At 41.9% G+C, this 22,512-nt stretch overlaps 1 protein-coding gene and 1 pseudogene across 1 annotated transcript in view; one reads left to right on the top strand and one right to left on the bottom strand.

The window, feature by feature from the left end:
- Positions 1-22,512, top strand: part of SLC35F3 (solute carrier family 35 member F3) — a 430,537-nt gene that overhangs the window by 32,614 nt on the left and 375,411 nt on the right. The gene's annotated exons all lie outside the window — the stretch shown is intronic.
- LOC136159010 (craniofacial development protein 2-like) overlaps positions 1-22,512 on the bottom strand; it is a 37,703-nt pseudogene that overhangs the window by 13,191 nt on the left and 2,000 nt on the right.

Genomic DNA, 22,512 nt, shown 5'->3' with positions numbered 1-22,512 from the left:
CTGTATGTTTTTTAGAATGGGATTATAATTTGCACATTGTTCTGCAGTTTGCTTTTTGTTCACATAATAATGCACACACACAATATTGTGGACATCTTTCAACACTAGTGCCTATCAGCCCTATGATGAAATGGCTGTAGGTAACTATTGGGCTTGAGAGGAAGAGGCACAGACAAAGGCAAAGAGATACAGCGATGCCTACACAGAGATCAGGAATGTAACATGATTTAAGTGGTTCGGCTGATCCTGCTTGCCTGCTGCTCCATCCACTCTCCCCGCAGTAGGGCTCAGGCTGTGCATTCTAGCTGTGTGCCCTTGGCTGCGCTGAGCACGAAATCTCCCTTCCTGAGAATCCCTAAGCAGGGTTCCTAAGCACCAAGCAACTCCTTCCTTTCTTCCTCACTTGAGGAAACAGCAATCAGAGATAATTTTGACTAAATCAGACCTCTTTCGTACATAAGGTATATCACTCTGGTTCCCCTGTTTGCAGAGGACTGTCATTGATTTAAGCCTCTTGCTGGTGAAGGACAATAAGGCTGTTTCCAGTTTTTTACTATTAGTATTAAAATATCTGCAGTCACCATCCTTGCACAGGTGTGGATTTGTCTTTGATGTTTGTGTGAGATCGATACTTAGAAACACAATTACAACGTTGAAAGGAATGCACATTAATATTACCGATAAGATGTTCTTGCTGTGGAATGCCTTCCAGAAAGCATGTACTGATTTTCTTTGTATTTCCAGAAAGGCAGGGATCATCTTGCTGTGCATTTTTGTACCTCAGCAGCTGGAGCAATAGTTGACGCATGGTCTGTGCTCACAGCATCTTTGTGGAGTAAATTAATCAATCAATTAAAGCTTTGGGGGTTTCAAAAAACCAATTATGCTACAACTTGCACTAGCTGTCCATGAGGATGCCCAGTTCCTCGGGCATGGGTAGGCCATACCTTCTCTCTTTTTCCTCTAGTTCCCATCACCAAGACTCCCTTGACTGGCTGTCACACTGTGCCTGCATTTGGCGTAGGTGGTTGGAGCGGTTAAGGGAATGAGCTGTTCTCTTTTAAGACACCCTATATGATTGTAGCCAAGGTACTGAGTCCCTGTGAGCATGCCTTTCTCTCATTTTTGTAACTATGGTATTTTGGCCCCTCGGTGGTTCTACTTGATATTTTCCATTTTTTCCATTATTTGCTGCACATCAGGGTGCTTTTTAGAAAACCATTTAATTGGAGCTGTTGTGATCTTACATCATAACTTTGTAACTGGAGTAAGTATAAGATTTAAAAATCTCGTAACAAAATTTTCTGGGAAGAGATGTGTCTTTAAAGCTACTATAGGAAAAATAGTTGCTGAATTATTATTAATGTAATTATTTATTTAATAATTATTAACTTAATGATCTTTTCCTTGAGACCAACCCCACTTGAGGATGCTCCAGAAAGGTGGGAGTCATCTTACTGTGCATTTTTGGACCCTGGCAGCTGAAACAGCGCTTGACACATGGTCTGTGCTCATAGCATCTTTGTAGAATAAATTAACCAATCAGTTAAAGCTTTGTGGGTTTCAAAAAACCAATTATGCTGCATCTTGGACACCGAAATAACTATCCTGGCTACGTGGCTGTCAAGTTGAGATCCTTCCCTACTTACATCAGTGCTGCCAGTGCTCAGACTATTTTTAGAACCCTTTGAAGGGAATTTCCTTGATAAATTGCATCAAAAGCATACTTTCTTTTGATTACCCTTGGAAAGGCAGATCAGTAACCTTTGGGGCTAGATTGTTTTGGACAGCTGCATTGGGGTATAGTTAATATTCAAAAAACTGCACACACTTAATATGTACAATTTGATGAGTTTTGATATATGCATATAGCCACGATATAATCCCCTCATCAAGGCACTGAACTTAATCCATCACCCCCAAAAGTTTCCTTGTGTCTCTTTGTTTTGTTTTGTGAACATTTATAATTCTTTTTTTATCTTTTGGACCATGAGGCATGTGGGATCTTAGTTTCACAACCAGACATTGAACCTGCGGCCTCTGCGTTGGCAGCCTGGAGTCTTAACCGTTGAACCACCAAGGAAGTCCCTTCTCTTAAATGTTTAAGTGCACAACACAGTATTATTAGCCATAGGCACTGTGTTGTAGAGCAGACCTTTAGAACTTACTCATCTTCTATAACTGAAACTTTCTTTCCCCTTGTCAGCTCTCAGCAACCTCCATTCTGTTGTCTGCTTTTGTTAGTACTGTTTTAGGTTCTTCAGTAAGCGGAAATGTATAATATATGTCTTTTCGTGTCTGGCTTATTTCAGTTTGGAGAAGGAAATGGCAACCCACTCCAGTATTCTTGCCTGGAAAATTCCATGGACGGAGGAACCTGGCAGGCGACAGTCCATGGGGTCGCAAAGAATCAGACACAACTGAGCAACTAACATTATTTCACTTATCATAATGTTCTCCAAGTTCATCTGTGGAGTTGCAGTTGGCAGGATTTCCTGTTTTCACAGAAGCCACCATATGGAAACAACCAAAGTGTCCATTGACAGGAGAATGGAGGCTAAATTTTGTTTTAGAAAATAGCCAGACATTGTTCTGAATTATCCAGAGATAATTCAGGTGATGAAAATGGGAGAACATAGTGGATAATGCTCTGTGACATTTGAAACAAACCTTGCTTATAAAGCAAGAAGACTATCTCATTTGGAACCTGTAGATCTCTATCAGTCATCAGTAGCCCAAGGGGAATTTGCTAGTTTTCTGAGTGAAAAATGGTGAAATAATGTTTTTCTCAGATACCTTCCCAATTTGAAGAGTAAAATTGCACATGATTTTTCCATAGTCTCATTAAATTCTTAAGTATTTTGTTATTTAAAGCTCAGTTAGCCAATAACACAAATCATGTTTAGTTAACAAAATGAAAGTAGATTGGCCTAATATGTTTATGTGTCATTTTCCAGTTGTTATTTCTACTAAGTTTGCACTTTGCTTTGTTTCACTTTTATCCCTGATATAAAAAACAAACAGACAGATAAGTAGTGCAACGCTGGTTCATCTGAGTGAGGAAGCATGGATGAAAGAGTAATGTAAATGTTATAATTTAGGATAATCTGTCAAATTTGAAGAATGCAGAAGATTCCAGTGCAAATAATTATTTATTTACTTTTGGCTGCACTGGGCCTTCACTGCTGCATGAGGACTTTCTCTAGTTGCAGAGTGGGGGCTACTCTTTGCTGCCATGCACAGGCTTCTCATTGCAGTGACTTCTCTCGTTGCGAAGCATGGACACTAGGGTGCTTGAAACTCAGTGGCTGTGGCACGTGGGTTTAGTTCCCTTGTGTTATGTGGACTCTTCCAGATCAGGGATCAAACCTGTGTACCCTGCACTCGCAGGCAGGTTCTTAACCACTGGACCACCAGGGAGATCCTGCAGTGCAAATGCAGAACAGGTCTGTATGGGCTGGGCCATGTATACATGTTAATGTGATAACTTTGCATAAGATAGTGAAAGGAAAAGTATTAAAAACTGAACCTTGATGAATAGCTAACAGTTGAAGCTTGCTGGATAACCAATTCATTTGTCTCTAGCCATAAGTGTGTTCTGAAAAAACTTTACAAATATTTAGATACACATTTTTAAAAATTTTTAAATTTTTTTATTATTATTTTTCCATTTATTTTTATTAGTTGGAGGTTAATTACTTTACAATATTGTAGTGGTTTTTGCCATACATTGACATGAATCAGCCATGGATTTACACATATTTTTTTTAATTCAGCATTAATTTTAATTTTTTTCATAATCTGGGGGGAAGTTTCTTCCAGTTTTTTTTTTTTCCTTTTTATAGCTTCCTGAGTTGAACACTTGCTTCACCTACTTCTACACTCGATTCTGTTTTCAAATATGCATTTAAGGGGCTAAGTACCAGTCTGTGTTTGGCTCTGTGCTGCTTATATGGGCATTCAACTGTAAATAGTTCCCAATTTCCATTGTGGTTTCCGGCGTTCACTTTAGTTTCTGGGTCAGGGCTTTCACACTGAGTAGGAAGAATGACAACTTGAACTTCACGTCTGGGGAAGAGCAGATTCCAGTCTTTAGGGTTGATTCTGTTGATGCCCACAGTCTGGGGCACGCATCCAGAGTCTATTGCTGGTCAGTTTCAAGCGAAGTTCACTGACCTGTTTTAATAAATCAGCCTGGATCCAGAGAAGCACAACATACATTTTTTTTTCCCCCACTGTAAGAGGGTTGAATTTTGTTGCTAATGGCAGAGAAGAGATCCAAGCTATGGAAGGAAGCATTCATCATTAGTGGCCTTCTCACGGCAGAAACAGGTACAAAGTGTACCGTTATCGAGAAGCTTATAAAACCAGCCACAAAGTTAGTGATAAATTATGGTTTTGTGATTGTGCAGAGAACAGAAGGAATGATGGCAGAATTCCTTAGTTAAAGGACACTGTTGGAAGTTGAGTGCTGTCAGTTGCATCTGATTGGAAGAACAGTTGCTATTGGTTGTGCATTGTTGCCAAGGTATTCTGCTTTCACTGGGATGAGACTATTGATATGCACACATATGGGAGAGGCGGAAGCTTGGTGGGACATGTTTTTCTGTTCATAATTGAAAATTTAGGGGCTTTTCTGGCAGTCCAGTGGTTAAGACAGTGCTTCCAATGCAAGGGGTGTGGGTTCTGTCCCTGGTTGGGGAACTAAGATCCCATATGCTGGGTGGCACAGTGAAAAAATAAGAAAAAAAAAGGAAAGAAAGAAAATCTATACAACCTATACAAGTAGAAGAGTTTTTGGTGGAGCATAAATTAGGAGTTTGGGATTAAAATACCCAGTGCTGTGCAGTGCCCAGTGCTCAACTGTGTCTGATTCTGTGTGGCCCCACAGACTGTGGCCCTTGGGCTTGTCTGTCCATGGTATTTCCCAGGCAAGAATACTGGAGTGGGTTGCCATTTCCTCCTCCAGAGGATCTTTCTGACCCAGGGATTCAACCTGTGTCTCCTGAGTCTCCTGCACTGGCAGGCAGATTCTTTACCACTGCACTACCTGGAAAGCCCCTACGTATGTGTAGTAGATAACCAACAAGGACCTACTGTATAGTGCAGGGCGCTGTACTTGGTATCTTGTAATAACCCATAATGGAAGAGAAAGTAAAAGAGAATGTGTGTGTGTGTATCTGAGTCACTGTGCAGTACATCTGAAATTAACACAACATTGTAAATCAACTGCACTTCAATAAAAATTTAAAAAAGAAGACGTTTCCATTTGGTTAATGATTATGCTGTGAACACTGATGCAGACCAGGGAAGGCGATTCAGGGCCATTACTGATGGAGACCGTTGACACGTGCAAGCAGAAAGGGCACTGCTACGTAAATAAAGCCAGTGCCCCCGATGGCCAGGATGCATGCAGCTGCATTCACACAGCACAGACCCTGGTCCCCAAAAGGCCTCTGGAATGTGATTCGGCAAGAAGGAAAGAGTGAAAATTACCAATTCAGCTACACTGACAGTCAGTGTGCTTCCTTTCAGATGAGGTTTAGGAAGAAATAGGTGGCAGGTACAAAGCCATTCTTCTACAATGAGGCTGGACTGTTCACTGAATACATCACTGATGCAGACAGGATGGGTGGTTTTGAGACTGTCTCAGAGTGGTCCAAAGCACTGTGGGTAAAAACTCTTAACCTGTAATATTTTCAACTGATTAGAGCTTTTAAAGGAGAAGGAAATGGCAACCCACTCCAGTATTCTTGCCTGCAAAATTCCATGGAAAGAGGAGCCTGGTGGGCTGTGTAGTCTGTGGGGTCGCAAAGGGTCAGACACAACTGAGTGACTGAGCATGCACACAGCACAGAGCTTTAAAAAATTGCTATGACATCACTGACTCAATGGACGTGAGTTTGAGCGAACTCTGGGAGATGGTGTATTTTTCTTTTGCAAGATGGCTTTGGCTATTCGAGATCTTTCGTGTTACCATACAAATTAAAATTTTTTTTGTTCTAGTTCTGTGAAAAATGCCATTGGTCATTTGAGAGGGATTACTTTGAATCTGTAGATTGCCTTGGGTAGTCATTTTTGACAATATTGATTCTTCCAATCCAAGTGTCATCTTCAGTTTCTTTCATCAGTGTCTTAGGGTTTTCAGAGTACAGGTCTTTTACCTCCCTAGGTAGGTTTATTCAAGTTATTTATTCTTTTTGTTTTGGTGGTAAGTGGGGATTGTTTCCTTAATTTCTCTTTCTGATTTTTGTTGTTAATGTGTAGAAATGCAACAGATTTCTGTGTATTAATTTTGTATCCTCAGTATTCTGTAATAACCTATATGAGAAGGGAATCAGAAAAGGTCTTCCACTTGCAGACAGGTGTGAACAAGGAGCAAGATGGCTTATTCTCAGGGCTGGGAGTCAAGGGAAGAGAAATCTTGGTTTGTCATTATCTAAATTTGTTCTTCCTCCGGTGCCATCTTCGGTTCTGTTTGTTGGGTTTTCATGTTAATCTCTGTGGTTTGCAATTGAGATCAGTGTCCTGGGAAGTCAAGGACTGAAATGAGCAGCACAGTAATTAAAATGTAAAGAAAGACCTTATGACAAATGATTATAGGTGAGGCAAGGAAGAGGAGGCAAGTTAGTTAAGTCACTTCATTAATAGGCTTGCCTGCTTGAATACACATACAGCCCTGATTTAGATGTTTTCTGTGATGGGAGAAGCTGGCTGAACTGGCCTGAGGACAACCAGCTGATGGTGGAGCCAGCTCTAGACCCCTCAATCCCCATTTCAGGGCCCTTTCCATCAGCATTAAAGTGACTCTCATCCAGAAGTTCTTCCCTTCACCCCACTCTGTTCTGTAGACTTGCTGATGGCTGGCTTGTTTTCTCATAATCTGATTTTCAGGCTAAACTAGATGAGAACTAAGAATATCTAACATCAGGGAACCCAAGCTGCTGCTCTTGATGGGGCATCCCCGAGCCAAATATCGGAAAGGATGGGGGTGCTGTAAGACCCGAAGGGCACTCAGCAGTCTCAGCAGAGATGCAGACACCAAGGATGTTCTTCACAAGCAAAGGTAGCCTGTAGTCAGACCTGGTTGGAAATAGTCTGTTACTCCCAGGTTGGTTTTCTCAGAGACCTCTATGTGTAAGGTATGAAAGCCTGTGAGCGTCAGCATTTTTGGACACAAAAGCCAGCCATCTATTTCCATCGTATTGATCAGTTCTCAGAGGGAACGTTCAACTGAGGAAAATAAAAAAATAAACTAGAAAACGCACATCAGTCAAAAAATGTCTCTTTCCCTCCCTCCCTTCTTATGTTGACTGATACCTCAAGCTAAAAACTGCACAGAAAACAGGTTTTTCTAGGGGGGAAAAAATCTTAAGAGCATCCTCTATCATGCTGTATCCCTTTGCCTTGCATTACTGTTTCCTCATTGAACTTTGCCCTTGAAGTTGCCCTTGATGTTATGTATTTTTATTTGTTTATCTGTGTCTGCCATCCCTCAATGGAAGCTGATTTGTTCCCTGCAGTATCTTCAGTATCTAGAATAGTGTCCGATTTTAAGGATGCTGTGAACAAACCTAACTGTTAAAATAATAAGCTCTAATGATAGTAACCCCAAATGAAGGAATAAGAGATGTTTCTTATTTTATTGAAATATAGTTGATTTATCATATTGTGTTACTAATAATTTCTGCTATACAAGAAGTGATTTAGTTATGCACACACACACACACACACATGTATGTGTGTATATATAGATCCTTTTTCATATTCTTTTCCATTATGGTTTATCACAGGATATTGAATATAGTTTCCTGTACTATACAGTAGGACCTGGTTGTTTATCCATTCTCTACATAGTAGTTTCTATTTGCTAACCCCCAAATCCCAATCCATCCCTCCCCCACCTCTCTTCCCCCTTGGCAACTACACGTCTCTTCTCTGTATCTGTGAGTCTGTTTCTGTTTCATAAATAAGTTCATTTGTGTCATATTTTAGATTCCATATATAAGTGATATCATATTTGCCGTTCTCTTTCTGACTTACTTCACTTGATAAGTGAAGTAACTTGATAAGTGAAGTAACGATAATCTCTAGTTACATCTGTGTCGCTGCAAATGGAATTATTTTATTCTTTCTTATGTCTGAGTAGTATTCCATTGTATATGTGTATCTTCTTTATTCTTTCATCTGTCTAACATCTAGGTTGTTTCCATGTTTTGGCTATTGTGAATAATGGTGCTATGAACATAGGGGTGCGTGTATCTTTTTGAATTATAGTTTCTTCTGGATATATGCCTAAGAGTGGAATTGTTGGCTCATATGGTAGCTCTGTGTTTAGTGTTTTGAGGAATCTCCAGACTGTTTTCCATAGTGCATGTACCAGTTTTCATTCCCACCAACAGTGTTGGAGGGTTTTCCTTTAGGAAATATTTCTAATAGACACATTTCTCCCTGGGAAATTTGAGGTGGGAGGGGGAAGGGGGAGTGGGGGCAGATTTCTCAGAGAAATGCTTTCCATGTACAATGTACATCCTTGTCTTTAGCAATATATGATGCAACGTCTCTTAGGTCAGGCATATCTAGCTATGGTAGATCAGGGCTTTAAAAAAATACAGTGCTAAAGGTCAAGGCATCCATTAGCTTAAGCATGAGGTTATGGTATTTCCTGCTGCAGCAGGGACTGTGGGGGGGCTGCTTCTTTAGGAAAACTCTCCATTGCAAATGATTGGGATCCCCTGTTTCATGGAAACAGTGAACTTTCAAAGTTTAGGAAAACAGGACTTGTTAGGGTCATCATTTCCAAGAAGGTCGGTAATCACGAGGGGCAGCTCCATCACACCAGACAAGCTGGCCTTGCTTCAATCTTCTCCACATCATACGGCTCTGCGATTACACACCGCGAGACTCTTGAGGGGATGAAGCAAATGAAATCATGAGACTTTTTTGTGAGAATCATGAAAAACCCTGGACTGCATGTCAGGAGACCTCAGTTCTGATTCTGGCTGTGCTCATTCAGGGTCTGACCTGGAGCAGGTCACCTGGCTTCACTGTCTCTATTACATAGATACAATGTGGTTGGGGAACAAAGATATCTAAATGACGAACAATAAGGAGAGAATGAAAAAATGATTGTAAGTGCTAAGGGTGAAACAGAACAGACAGTGGAACTTCAGGAGTTCGTGAAGCTGGGAGCTCTGAGGCTGAGGTAGTCAGACAAAGCTTCAGGGATCATTGAGATGAATCTGGAAGACTGGGTCCATTCGGGCAGACAATGCAGAGGAAACCTCAGGTTGCGTGTGTCCCTGCTGAGTCACTCAGTCACGTTCGACTCTTTGCGACCCTGTTGATGGTAGCCCGCCAGGCTCCTCTGCTCATGGAATGCTGGAGTGGGTTGCTGTTTCCTCCTCCAGGAGATCTTCCTGACCCAGGGATGGGATCCATGTCTCCAGCTGCTCCAGTATTGGCAGGTGGGTCCTTTACTACTGTGCCACCTGGGTATCAGTCTCATGTTAGAGAAAGATAAAAGCTTGGAAGCCAGATTCTAGGTAAGTTAAGAGGGCAGTGATTAGAGCTGAAAGCCATGTACTCTGAAAGCCAGTGTAGTGTGAAGCAGGGTGGAGAAAAGTAATTCTAGGCAGAGAATCTGTAACTAGGGTGGAGAAGGCTTTACACTTCAGAGTGAGCCCTTGAAACACTATTTATTGAATAGATAAAACATTCATATAGCTCAAAAATTTTTTTGTTTAAATTTATATTGATTTTTATTGAAGTATAGTTGATTCACAAAATTGTGTCAGTTTCTTGTGTAGAGTGAAGCAACACATACACATATGTATATTTTTTGTATTCTTTTCAACTATGGTTTATTACAAAATATTGAATTTATTTCCCTATACTATACTGAAGGGCCTTGTTTTTTATGTCTTATGTATAGTAGTTTGTACTTCACATAGCTCAAAATTTTAAAGGAACAAGAAAATATATATTATTAATGTTACCTGGTTTTTATTTATCCTACCAGAGAGATGGATTATGTTTATATCACACACACACACACAAATAGCGGTACTTGCATCCATACATAATTAATCTCCTCATTCATTTTCACAGCTATATCATATTCCACTGTATAATGGAACCACAATCTGTTTAACCAGCCCTTACTGAAGAACAGTTGGACCATTTCCAATCTTAACACAAACAAGTCTGCAAAGAATAGACAGTACACCCTCTGTTCCCATGTTTATGAGTATATCTGTAAGATGTATTGCTAGAAGTTAAATTGCTGGTCAAACAGTATCCATTGGTGGTGTTGATAGATATCAGCAAATTTTTCTAAGTAAAGGTTATATCAATTGGCACTCCAACCGGAAATGAATGAGTGTGCCTTCCTCTCCTACCATTATCAAAGTGGTGATATCTAACTGATCTTTGACAGTCTGATGGAAATACAGAAACTTTGGTGGAATTTAATGTTCTTTCCTCCTTTGATGAGTGAGTTTAAGTATCTTTATATATTTATGAGCTATTTGAATTTCCTTTTCTGGGAGTTCTTTCTTTATATTCATTGCCCTTTCAGTCAATTGCCTTTTAAAAATTTGATTTATAGGCATTATTATAAGTATATATCAGATGTGTTATGGTATTTAAAAAGCTTCCAAATTCCATGCAGCTTTTCCCATCAGGAGGTGAAGTCTTGTTTCCCCGTGCCTTGAATTGGGGCTAGTTTTATGACTTGCTCAGACCAGTAGATTGTGGAAGGGTGATACTGTGTGACTTTTTGCGCAAGGCTTCAAGAGAACTTCTCTGTCATCCATTCGTGCTTTGAGAGGGCCAGGTAAAGAAGTTGAGTTAGCTTCTCAAGGATGAGAAATTACAAGGTACTGCCAATTACGAGGCCCTTAGGTGAGATCACCTTGAGCCATCCCGCCAGTCTCCCCAGCAGCTGACTATGACTGTGTATAAGTGAACTCAGAAGAGATCAGCAAAAGGACGGCTCAGCTGAGCCCAGCCTGAACTGCCAACTCAAGGAAAAGAAGCAAACAAATGGTTAATGCTTAAGTCATCAATTTGTGGGCTTTCCCACTCTTCCTACCCTGAAAAAGATTACCCAAACCAAAACAGTATTAATTTGTGATAAAAATTATATTGAATTTTCTGAGTTGATCATTTGTTTTTGACTATGTTTTGGTGTGTTGGCCATGAAAACTTATTTACATAGTCAAATCTACCAGTCCTTTTTTTTTGTTTCTTGGCTTCTGGGTTATGTGTATTCATTAGAAAGGCTTCCTTCACTCAGTGTTTTAAAAAGCAGGCATCTCTGCTTTCTCCTTGTAATTTATTTATTTATGTTGCTTTTAAATGTTAGACCCATTAGGGATTTTTCGTGTGGAGTGTCACATTGTGACATTGTCAGGGGTTGTGACCTTGGTGTTCACTTCCATTTATTTATTTATTTTTTCTTTTCTTTTTAAAAAGGTGAATTATTTTTATTTTTGGCTGCACTGTGCAGCATGTGGGATCTTAGTTCCCTGACCAAGGATTGAACCTGAACCCTCTGCATTAGAAGCATGGAGTTAACCACTGGACCACTAGGGAAGGACCTCTTTTCCATTTTTTAAATTCCCTACATTTGTTTTAGTGTCATACTCCTGTCGTTAAATAAATCTGAGGTTCACTGACAGTCCTTGTGCCAGCTGTTCCATCTTGTATTGCTTGCAATTTGTCCTCTGGTGTTTTCTTCAGGAAGGAACGATGAGGACACAACCTCAGTGAGGCTGGGTATTCCTTTCTTGGCTTGAGGATCGTGTAGTTGCAGTCCCCCTGGGTCCTAGCCCTGAACGTTCTGTGGAGAGATCTGAGTTTAGCCTGAGTTCTGGTTCTCTGTTGTAAGTGACTGAATATCTTTTGCCTGACTGTCCAAAGAGTTTCTTTTCTCTTTCTCTGTCTTTGAAATACAGTAATTTTACTCCTGTGTCTTATAGTTGACTCTTCTGTGTCAATTTTTCAGGGGACATACTGTGACCTTTCAGCATGTAGATTCAAGTCTTCTTATATATAAAATGTATCTTTAAGTGTTCACTCTGCCCCTTATCCCAGTGCTCATCCTCAGGGATTGCAGTTGGATGTATGCTGGCTGTCCTTTGCCCGTCTTTCACATTTGTCATTTTCTTGCTGATCACATTAAACTCTTCCCGTATTTTTTTTTTTTTTGCCACTTTGCTTGATTTTTCATTTCTAACCTCTATTACTTGTGCTTTTATCCATAGTTCTTCCTTGTGTTTCTTACCATTTTGCATGTATTTCTGTCATAGTTATTTTTTTCTTCTGCTTCTTTCCTGATCTCAAAGATATAATTTCTTCAGAGACGTTCTTACTTCATTTTCTTGTAAATGCATGGGAAATAGTCACATTTTCCATCTACTCCAGTGGAAACTCTTTCTGGTAACTATCCTTTATCTGCAACTTGCTTTTACTATGCCTGTTCCTTTTTTTTTTTTTTCCTGGTTACTTGTCATGGAAGTGGTGACTTTCTCCTGTAACAGTTGTGGGGAGCTGCGAGTGAAGGAGCAGTGGGAGCCAGGACAGCTGGGAATTCCTCATGATCCTGGGATTTGTGTTTAAATTCATTTTGATTTCATTTCTCCCTCCTACCTAATAGGGCTAAGTGGTGTGGCTTTTCACAGTAAAGTATCTCTCTTCCCCACCGCAGCCTCAGGGGTAAACTGCCTGCCTCCTGCACACAGACTTCTTCCTGGGTTTTCTCCCTTGGCCTTGCCCCGTTTCCACACCTGGCCCAGTGTCTGCCACATGCCACACATTGCTGCAGCACCCAGAGCCTTTAGCTTTGACACCTCAGAAAATGCCTCTTCACTTTGAGGATGATGCCTTTTCAGCTCTTTTTAATCTTCAGCCTCTGGTACTTCTCTCTTATCCCTTTCACATGGACCCCATGGAAACAGGCTTTCCACTAGTCTTTGGAATTGGGGGTTTTAATGCTTAGTTTCACCAAAGGGGGCCGCTTTTGGATGACTTCCAATAATATTGGAAAATATTGACTTTGTATTAACCAAAGCAGTGGTCCTCCCAAGTGGAGGGGGGACTGTTCAAAAAAGATTTTAATGCAGCAGATAGCCACAATGGTGTGGTCAGTCACCCAGAAACAGATGTTCTGGAGTGTGAAATCAAGTGGACTTTAGGAAGCATTGCTGTCAATAAAGCTAGTGGATGCAATGGAATTCCGGTAGAGCTATTCAAACCTTCCTAGAAGATGATGCTATCAAAGTGTTGCACTCAATATGTCAGCAAATCTTGAAGACCCATCAGTGGTCACAGGGTGGGGAAAGGTCAATCCTCATCCCAGTTCCCAAGAAGGGCAGTACTAAAGAATGTGCTACCCATTGGACAGTTTCACTCATCTCCCATGCTAGTAAGGTCATGCTGAAAATCTTGCATGCTAGGCTTCAGCATTACATGAACCAAGAGCTTCCAGATATCCAAGCTGGGTTTACAAAAGCCAGAGGAACCAGAGATCAAATTGCAAAAATTTTCTGGATTATAGAGAGAGCAAGGGAATTCCAGAAAAACATCTACCTCTGTTTCATTGACTATGCTAAAGCCTTTGACTCTGTGGATCATAACAAATTGTGGAAAGCTCTTAAAGAGATGGAAATACCAGACCATCTTACCAGTCTCCTGAAAAACCTGTATGTGGGTCAAGAAGAAACAGTTAGAACCAACTGATTGGTTCAGGATTGAGAAAGGAGTGCAACAGGGCTGTCTGTTGTCACCCTGTTTATTTAACCTGTACTCTGAGCACATCCTGAGAAATGCCAGGCTGGATGAGTTACAAGCTGGAATCAAGATAGGAGGGAGAAACATCAACAACCTCAGATATGTGGATGATACCACTCTAATGGCAGAAAGCAAAGAGGAGGTAAAGAACCTCTTGATGAGGGTGAAGAAGAAGGGTGAAAAAGCCAGCTTAAAACTGAATATTAAGAAAACTAAGATCATGGCATCTGGCCCCATTACTTCATGACAAATAGAAGGGCAAAGGTGGAAGCAGTGACATGTTTCCTCTTCTTGGGCTCTAAAATCACTGCGGTTGGTGACTGCAGCCATAAGATCAGAAGACAATTGCTTCTTGGCAGGAAAGGTATGACAAAGATAGACAGTGTTTTAAAAAGCAGAGACATCACTCTGCTGACAAAGGTCTGTATAGTCAAGGCTGTGGTCTTCCCAGTGGTCATGTATGGTTGTGAGAGCTGGACTGTGAAGAAGGCAGAGTGCCAAAGAATTGATGCTTTTGAACTGTGATGCTAGAGAAGACTCCTGAGAGCTCCTTGGACAGCAAGGAGATCAAACTAGTCAGTCATAAAGAAGTCAACCTTGAATACTCTTTGGAAAGACTGATCCTGAAGCTGAAGCTGCGGTATTTTGGTCATCTGATGCAAAGAGCCAGCTGATTGGAAAAGTTCCTGATGCTGGGAGAGATTGAGGGCTGAAGGAGAAGAGGGCATCAGAGGATGAGATGGCTGGATGGTACCACCGATGCAATGAACATGAACTTGGGTAAACTCTGGGATACGGTGAGGGACAAGGAGGCCTGTTGTCCTGCAGTCCATGGAGTCTCAAAGAGTTGGACATGACTGGGTAACTGAATGACAAGTGAAGGGCTTTGCCCTTTAGCCCGTGATGATGGATAGCTGTTAGAATTCTTGAATAGTGAAACAAAATGGAGGAAAAGCCTAAGGATTCACATTGTGGATGGATTGCAGAGGATCAGTTCAAATTAAGAAGCATTAGTGTCTGGGCAAGAAGCCTAAAATCTAACGTACCATCCAGGTGTGAAACAGTAATGGGCTGAACCGAGCCAGTGGTGATAAAATTGCCAAGGAAAGAAAAATACAAGAAATGGTGAGATGGAAGCATCAATAATCCTTGGACAGTATATTAGATTTGATGGGGAAAGATGAGTTAAGAATGATTTCAAGTTTGAAACTAAGTGAGAAGTAGAATAAATGAGTCTGTGAACTGATTATTGGGATTTCACTGAGGCTTAGTACTTTTGATAAAATAAATAAAATTACCTTCTGAGAGTGAACTTAATGTCAACACAAAAGTAATTGTTGTGGAGCTGTTCAGTCACCTTAAAGTGATAGATTGGAGAGACACAGATGTCCTTCAATTGCATTCCAAAGGAGTGGAATCTTGGTGGACCATCCATCATGGCTCTGTTGGCATAGCCATCCTTGTGGAGGATGTTGATGCCCTTTGCTGCCCTTGGCTGATGGCATCTGTCTCCACAGGAGTGAGATTTAGGAGCCAGGTGACACCTGCACAAATCCAGGTGATAAGGAATCCATGAAGTTTCACAGGCTAGGAAAAGAGAGAAAATCAGCAACTAAAGATAACTCCTTTTGGAGCAAGGATATTTACCGAATGACAGGAAGAAGAGGACCTGGATCAGAATCAAATCAGAGAGTCAGGAACAGTATTAGAAAGGTGCAGCATCAAAAAGGAAAAAAGTGCAAACAACCTGAGCCACAATCATGATAGTTGATAAGGTCATTATATTTCTTCAGTGCTAGGCTTCATCTGAATGCAGCTCCAAAGCCGAAGCTTCTTTAAAGAAAGACTCTGAAATTCTGACAACATGGGTTGTGCCAGAAAGGAGTGGGGGCAGGGACCGGATAGTAAGCCCTTCCCTGCATCATGCAGAAGTTAGGTCAGAGGAAGAGAGTATCAGGGAAGAGGTGGTTAGAATAAGTTTCAGAAAACTGAAGGTCATCCTTTGTGACTGACCTGTCTTTTTTCCATTACTGGCAAGCAATGCAATTGCTAAGCATCATTTGTAGCCTAAAGTGGCTGCCATTGTTTTGGGTAATGAAATAAATTTTCATGAAAATGGCTGGGAAAGGAGTCCCTTACTGAATAAAAAGGAGAAGCCTTTCTTAGAGAAACTGCCATATCCTTTGGCCTCCCACCTCTGCCCTGCTGAGATTTGGATGCACTGCAGTAACCTTCTTGCAACCATGAGGATGAAGGCTCACTGAGGAGGATGTAGACCAGGAAGGTAGAAGCAGTCTGGGTCTTGGCTGATACCTGTGAACAGTCATACCAGCCTGAGACCGTGAATCTCCAATCTTCTTCCTCCCTGAGAAAAATTGGCCACATCTGTTTCAGCCAGTGTTGGCTGGCTTTCTTCAGTTTGCAACTGAATTCATTTTAACTGAGACAGAAATCCTGTGCTCAGTTGCAGGAAGAAAGATTTAAGTTCAATCAAGAAGGCCTTTCTGTTGATTGGGGTACTTCAACCATGGAATGGACTTCCTTTGTCTTTTTCTCTGAAACAGCTCTTCCTTCCTGTAACTCCCACCTTGTACCCTCACTGGGTGAATGTCCCCTGCAGCTGCTATCTGGTCAACCAGGTCAGAAACTAGGCATCAACCTTGATTCATCCTCCTACAATTCATACATCTAATTGGTGGAGAACTTAGGTTAAATAATGTCTGTAACGTTTGCAGGGTTGTGAGGGAACATATACACACGATGACATATATGCAGTACATGACATTTTCATGTCACTGCATTGTCCCATTTCTTGCTGCGTTGGTCCAGGCTCTTGCCATCTCTGTGTGTACAACTAAAGGGCATTTCTGACTGTCTCCCAGCCTCCAACCCTTCACGTTAATGTTAAGTGACTACCTATAATGCATGTCTGTTCCAGTTACATCTCTACTTAAAAATCCCACAGAGTGTGTCTCTACTACCCAAATCCTTAAGTTTGTTTAAAAGTTAAAAGTTGAGTGTAACTTTTCCTATTGCCCTGAAATTGCTGACAGAGTCCATACTTTAAACAAAGTCAGTAAACACTGGGGCCAGAACACCACTTGCCCACATGCAAGCTACCAGGTGTCACTAAAGAAGCAACAGAAATGGCCTTGCTACAATTGCATCCCCTGTGCCCAACTCCACTTATACAGGGAGAGGACCAGGCTGTGTGTTTTGGATGTGGCTGTTGTTGGCTGGGGAGGGCGGTGTTTGTGCTCAGACTTCCCTCTCCTCCATGGGTTCTTCCTCTCTGTCGATGCTGAAGGAGGGGAGAGGAGTGCCAGTAGAAGAGGAGAGTGGACATCTACTTTTGCCCTGGTCCAATTTGAGCAGGAAAAAGAATTAGAAAGATGTGGCAGGGAGAGAGGGCAGGAGGGAGCAGCCCCCATGCACCGTTAGTGTAGCCGATGATGTGTGAATTTTCCGTGGAAGGTCAGTAGACTTGAGACCTTTTGCCAGGACCCCACCCAAGAGGCTGCCTGTCTCTTGGAGGGAGGGGACTCCAGCAGTAAGCAGCTGTGGGTGAAATGCCTGGGAGGATGGAGCATGGAAGAGACGGAACAGAAGCCTTCACTTCCCCATCAGGGATATATGTCATTGCTGGGGACCCCACCCAGGTGCCCCACTGCAGAGGTAGCATGTGGATGACTTTAACCTTCAGTCAGCCATGTGGCTAACCAAGAATGGATGACAGTGGTCTCCAGTTAAATGATAGGGCCTGTGTGAAGGACCAGGATGCTCAGAGAGTCAGGGGGAGGGGTGTAAGCGAGCCCCCATCCCCACTCTAAGACTTTAAGTCCACAATCTAGCCTCCTGAGGGGGTAGAAAGTGTATCAGATATGAAATTGGAGTTTAAAGCTGGACTAGTACATTAGTACGCTAATTAAGAGAGTTGTTGTTGTTCAGTCACTAAGTCGTGTCTGACTTTTTGTGACCCCGGGGAATGCAGCACACCAGGCACCTCTGTCCTTCATTGTCTCCCGGAGTTTTCTCAAATCCATGTCCACTGAGTCTGTGCTGTTATCTAACCATCTTATCCTCTGCCGTCCCTTTCTCCTTTTGCCTTCAGTCTTTGGCAGCATCAAGGTCTTTACCAATGTGTGGCTCTTTGCATCAGGTGGCCAAAGTTATTAGAGCTTCAGCATCAGCCTTTATCAGACTTACTTTCACCACATCCACAGCTGAGCATCATTTCTGCTTTGTCCAAACCACTTCATTTTTTTCTGGAGCTATTAGTAATTGCCCTCTGCTCTTCCCCAGTACCATACTGGACACCTTCTAACCTGCTCTTCTTCTGTTGTCATATCTTTTTGCCTTTTTATGCTGTTCATGGAGTTCTTGTGGCAGGAATACTGGAGTGACTTGCCATGTCTTCCTCCAGTGGACCATGTTTTGTTAGAACTCTTTGCTGTGACCCGTCTGTCTTGGGTGGCCCTTCAAGGCATGGCTCATAGCTTCACTGAGTTGTGTAAGCCCCTTTGACATGACAAGACTGTGATCTGGGAAAGGGAATTAAAGGAGGATTAAGAGTAGAGGAAGATTAGGCCCATAGCTACGAGTGACAGGTGGAAGAGAAACCACTGTGTCTTTAGTCCACTAGCTGATGTTCTCTGTCCTGCTGGATCTGGACTTGTCCATCTCTGGCCTCATCCTTTCCTTCTTTCAGGATACCTTGACCCCATGGACTGTAGCCTGACCAGGCTTCTCTGTCCACGGGGATTTTCCAGGCAAGAATACTGGAGTGCGTTGCCACTTCCTCCTCCAGGGGATCTTCCCGACCCAGGGGTTGAACCCGGGTCTCCTGCACTGCAGGTAGACGCTTTCCCATTTGAGCCACCAGGGAAGTTGATACCATATAGTCTAGCCTTACTAATTGTGTGAAGTGTTCTAGGCATTTCCGTTATCTATTGCTGTATAGATATCTATTGCTATATAGCAAACCACATCTAATCTATGTGGCATAAAAGCAGCCACCGTTTGATCGGTTCATGGCTTACAGTTTGAGCTCTGCTGAGCAGTTCTCCTGCTGGTAGTTCTCGACTTGTGGTTGTGGTCAGGTGGCAGCTAGTGAGCTGGAGAGACCGGATCTCTTCTAGTTTTGGGACCTTTCACTCCACGTGACCTCTTCATGGAGCTTCTCCATGTAGTTACTCCAGTATCCCAAAGGGAGGAAATAGAAGCTGCCTCTTAGAGGCTAGCTCAGGATGGGCACGGCATCCCTACTGCCGAACTCCTCACGCTGAAGACTCTACTATTGTATATTTCTGAGTTTTGGCTTGTAATGATCCTTCTAACTGATACATCCTGTCTGGTCCCTGAGTCTGCTCTGAATAACATATATCAACTCAATTCAGGTCTGATAGCCTCTTGTGCCCTGAACATAGATTTGCTTCATTGCCAGTCTTCCTTATTAGACTGCTATCTCCCAGATGGTCCTGAATTTCTCACTCTGGTTTCATTAGCGCTAGCAAGACAGACGAGTGGACATATTGCAGGCATGTAATAGGTGTTTGTTGAATGAATGAGTGAATGAACCCATTCATACCTTTGAGGACTATTCCAGTAGGGGAGACATGACAATCATAAGGATTTAATTAATTAGCTTACTTTTGGTTGTGCTGGGTCTTTGTTGTTGCCTGTGGGCTTTCTCTGGATGTGGTAAGTGGTGGCAGGGGTGGGGTGCCACTCCTCATGGCAGTGCTCAGGTTTCTCTTGTGGTGACTTTTCTTGTTGCACAACACGGACTCTAGGATGTTGTGCAGGTTTCAGTAGTTGGGTCTCCTGGTTTCTAGAGCTTGGGCTCTGCAGTTGTGGTGCACCAGTTTAGTTACTCCGAAGTGATGTGGGGTCTTCTTGGACTAGGAACCTGTGTCTCCTGCATTGGCAAGTGGGCTTTTAAACACTGCACTACCAGGGAAGTTCCCATCAAAGGATTTTTGTATGACATACTGCATTTTCAGTTAAGTAACATTTGAAGTCCTTTCCGACTTAAAGATTTTGTGCATCTTGGTTAAGAAAGAGCTTCAAAGCAAGAGTGAGACAATCTAATACATATGCTAATACAGGAGGAAGTATTTTTAAAATTACAGAAAACAAAATGTTCTGTGATTGTTAATTTCATTATACCCATTGATAGCTGTATCCCAGGGTATAAATCCAAGGTTACCCCAGAATTTTTGGAGGGGAGAGAGTTAAAGATTAATTCTAAGTTACAAAATATAAAATAAGGAAATACACGCAAGTTCTTTCAAACTCACGTTTTACTTGACCTTTGAAGACTCAACAGCACATGAGTTACTGCCCTAGCCCTTACCCTTTTTTCCATGGTAGAAAATAGAAAAACATTTCAAACAACTGTTTATATTATTTTTTTACTTCTGAACTGTGGATATGATCAGGTACCTCCAAAATGAACAAAAACAATGAAAAAAAAAAAAACCTTTGCTTCCCACGGGAACACGGTTTACTTTCCATTTGCTAGACATCCCTAGAGGCTATTATAAAATTGTACACATTTGAACAAGCAATTGAATCATTTTTAATGGCATTTGCCTGTATAACTCTAAAGGTTACTCTTATTTTCTAATGACTTATTCCCCAGTATAAAGTATTTATGTATACTTAAATATATACAGTATACAGTAGTTGTGCATCAAAGTTTCTTATCACTTGTTCAGTTTTTTGTTTTTTTTTTTTAAAGAAGGCAGCTTAGTGTTATCAGCAGTTCCAGCATTGGATGGTTTGACAGCCAGATATTTCAAAATACTTAAGGACTTTTTGCCTGCAGCTAAAAAGAAAAGAAAAAAAAAATGCAATAAGTACACATAATGGAAATCTCTCCCCAATGGCCTTTTCATTTCCTCTCAGCCCAGGGGGAAAGCATTTGACTGGGGAACAGAAATAGGGAGGGTTTGCAGCCAGCAGTATTAAAGGTCAAAAAAAGATATAATTTTTTTCAGTAACAGGTCACCCTGGGGAACTAATGGTGATTTGATCCCTGTAAGTACAATGAGTGTCAGTCAGTAAACTAAATGAGCAGAAAAACTGTGAGCTTTAAAAGTTTCTTGGAATGATGGAACTGTACTGCTGGAGGAGACCCAACAGATGGATCTTTCTCGTGTTCAGTGACTCGACCAGGGTTGTTTTGTTGGCGGTGGGTCTGGACCCACGCTTCTCACCTGTGCTCGCACCTTGCAGTCACCTGGGGGTTTCAACAGTCCCAGTGCCTGGGTCCACCTCAGACACTGATTAAATTTGTCAGGGGATGATCTGCACACTGGGACCTCACCGCCTGCCTTTCTTTGCAGTTTGGTTTTCCAGCATCTTCTGTTCTGTGCAGGATTTTGTGGCTGGTAGGATGTAAGTTTTTTTCCCTTCATACAGACACTTGTTGGCTTCCATATCCCACTTTCTTTCTTCCTTTCTTTTTTTTGATTGGTTATTTATTTTATTTCTATATCCATTGTGAAATAAAACCTCAAAAGTACCACATTCTTTTTATAATGTATTTATTTCCTAATAATATAAATGACTTGCCTATTTTGTGATCTATGTGGAGAAGCTCTGTTTTGTTTGAGAAAGCCTTCCCTTACAACGCCAGAAATACTTCATAGCTGTTAACATCGTTCGTACCATAACAAAAGCAATTTACGTGTTACAGAGAATAGTGTAATTAGCACAAATCTGATTATAGACTGATCACTGAGGTTGTAGAGGGAGGACTTTCAATAACTCATTCATTCAGAAATACTTATTGGGGGTCTATAATGTGTCAGGCATTGTGCTAAGTAAAGCTTATGTGTATAAACTTACTACCAATGACACTCATGGCCTGGATGGAGAAGAAAGATGCCAAATTTCATTTCAGAGATGAAACTCAGTTGAGCCTGTATCCCATTTTCTTCCTTCTTACAGATTCACCTCGTGGTCTCAGGCTTGAACAAGACTGTCAAAGCTGAGATCACAGCTGGTCTTTCTGGGTGTGGGTCATATCAGCCTGTGTTTCTGGCGTACTAATTGGTCCCTGCAGCTTTAGCGAGGCTGTGTCCGCTGGCTCTCCTGTCCTCACCTGTGAGAACAGCTGTAACTTCTCCCTACTTTCCCCTCACCTGTGACCTTTCTAGGAGATGACAGGGTGCAAAAGCTCCTCTGAGACCTTCAGGTGAGGCAGTTTAACTCCTGTCTCTTTCATCTTTATGTTCCGATATCGAGGACCACTTTTCTCCCCAGGCAGGTAACCTCATGTCACTTTAAAACCCAGAATTTAGAGTTGGAAAGCACTTTGAAGGTTATTGGTGTCTTGCTGGCTGAAGTCCTCTCTCTTTGTGCCTGTCAGATGGCTCTGCAGGTTGGACTTGGATGCCTGCAGTGGGAGAAGTCGTTTCTCCCACTGCAGCTCATTCGTTAATTATCAGTGTTTCTTCCTAGGTTAGATCACTTCTCACGTTATCCTGGCAGACTCTCCTTGGTCTCAGTTTCACTTTGTGTCCTAGTTCACTCTTTGTCTCCTGGGGGAAGGCAGGCGTGGAGGAGTGGCCAGATCAGAGGCCTCCTGCTGGCATCCCCTTAAGGCATGGCTCCATTGGGCTGCTTGACAGGCTGTAAAATCCTTTGACCCTGATGTTTAGTACAGTAAGTCCCCTACATATGAACGAGTAAGTCCCCTACATATGTAGG

The sequence above is a fragment of the Muntiacus reevesi genome, chromosome 2 (genome assembly GCF_963930625.1).
Source record: "Muntiacus reevesi chromosome 2, mMunRee1.1, whole genome shotgun sequence".
Classification (NCBI taxonomy): Eukaryota; Metazoa; Chordata; class Mammalia; order Artiodactyla; family Cervidae; genus Muntiacus; species Muntiacus reevesi.
Note: the sequence above shows the minus strand (reverse complement) of the source record. Positions and strands in the feature narration are given on the sequence as shown.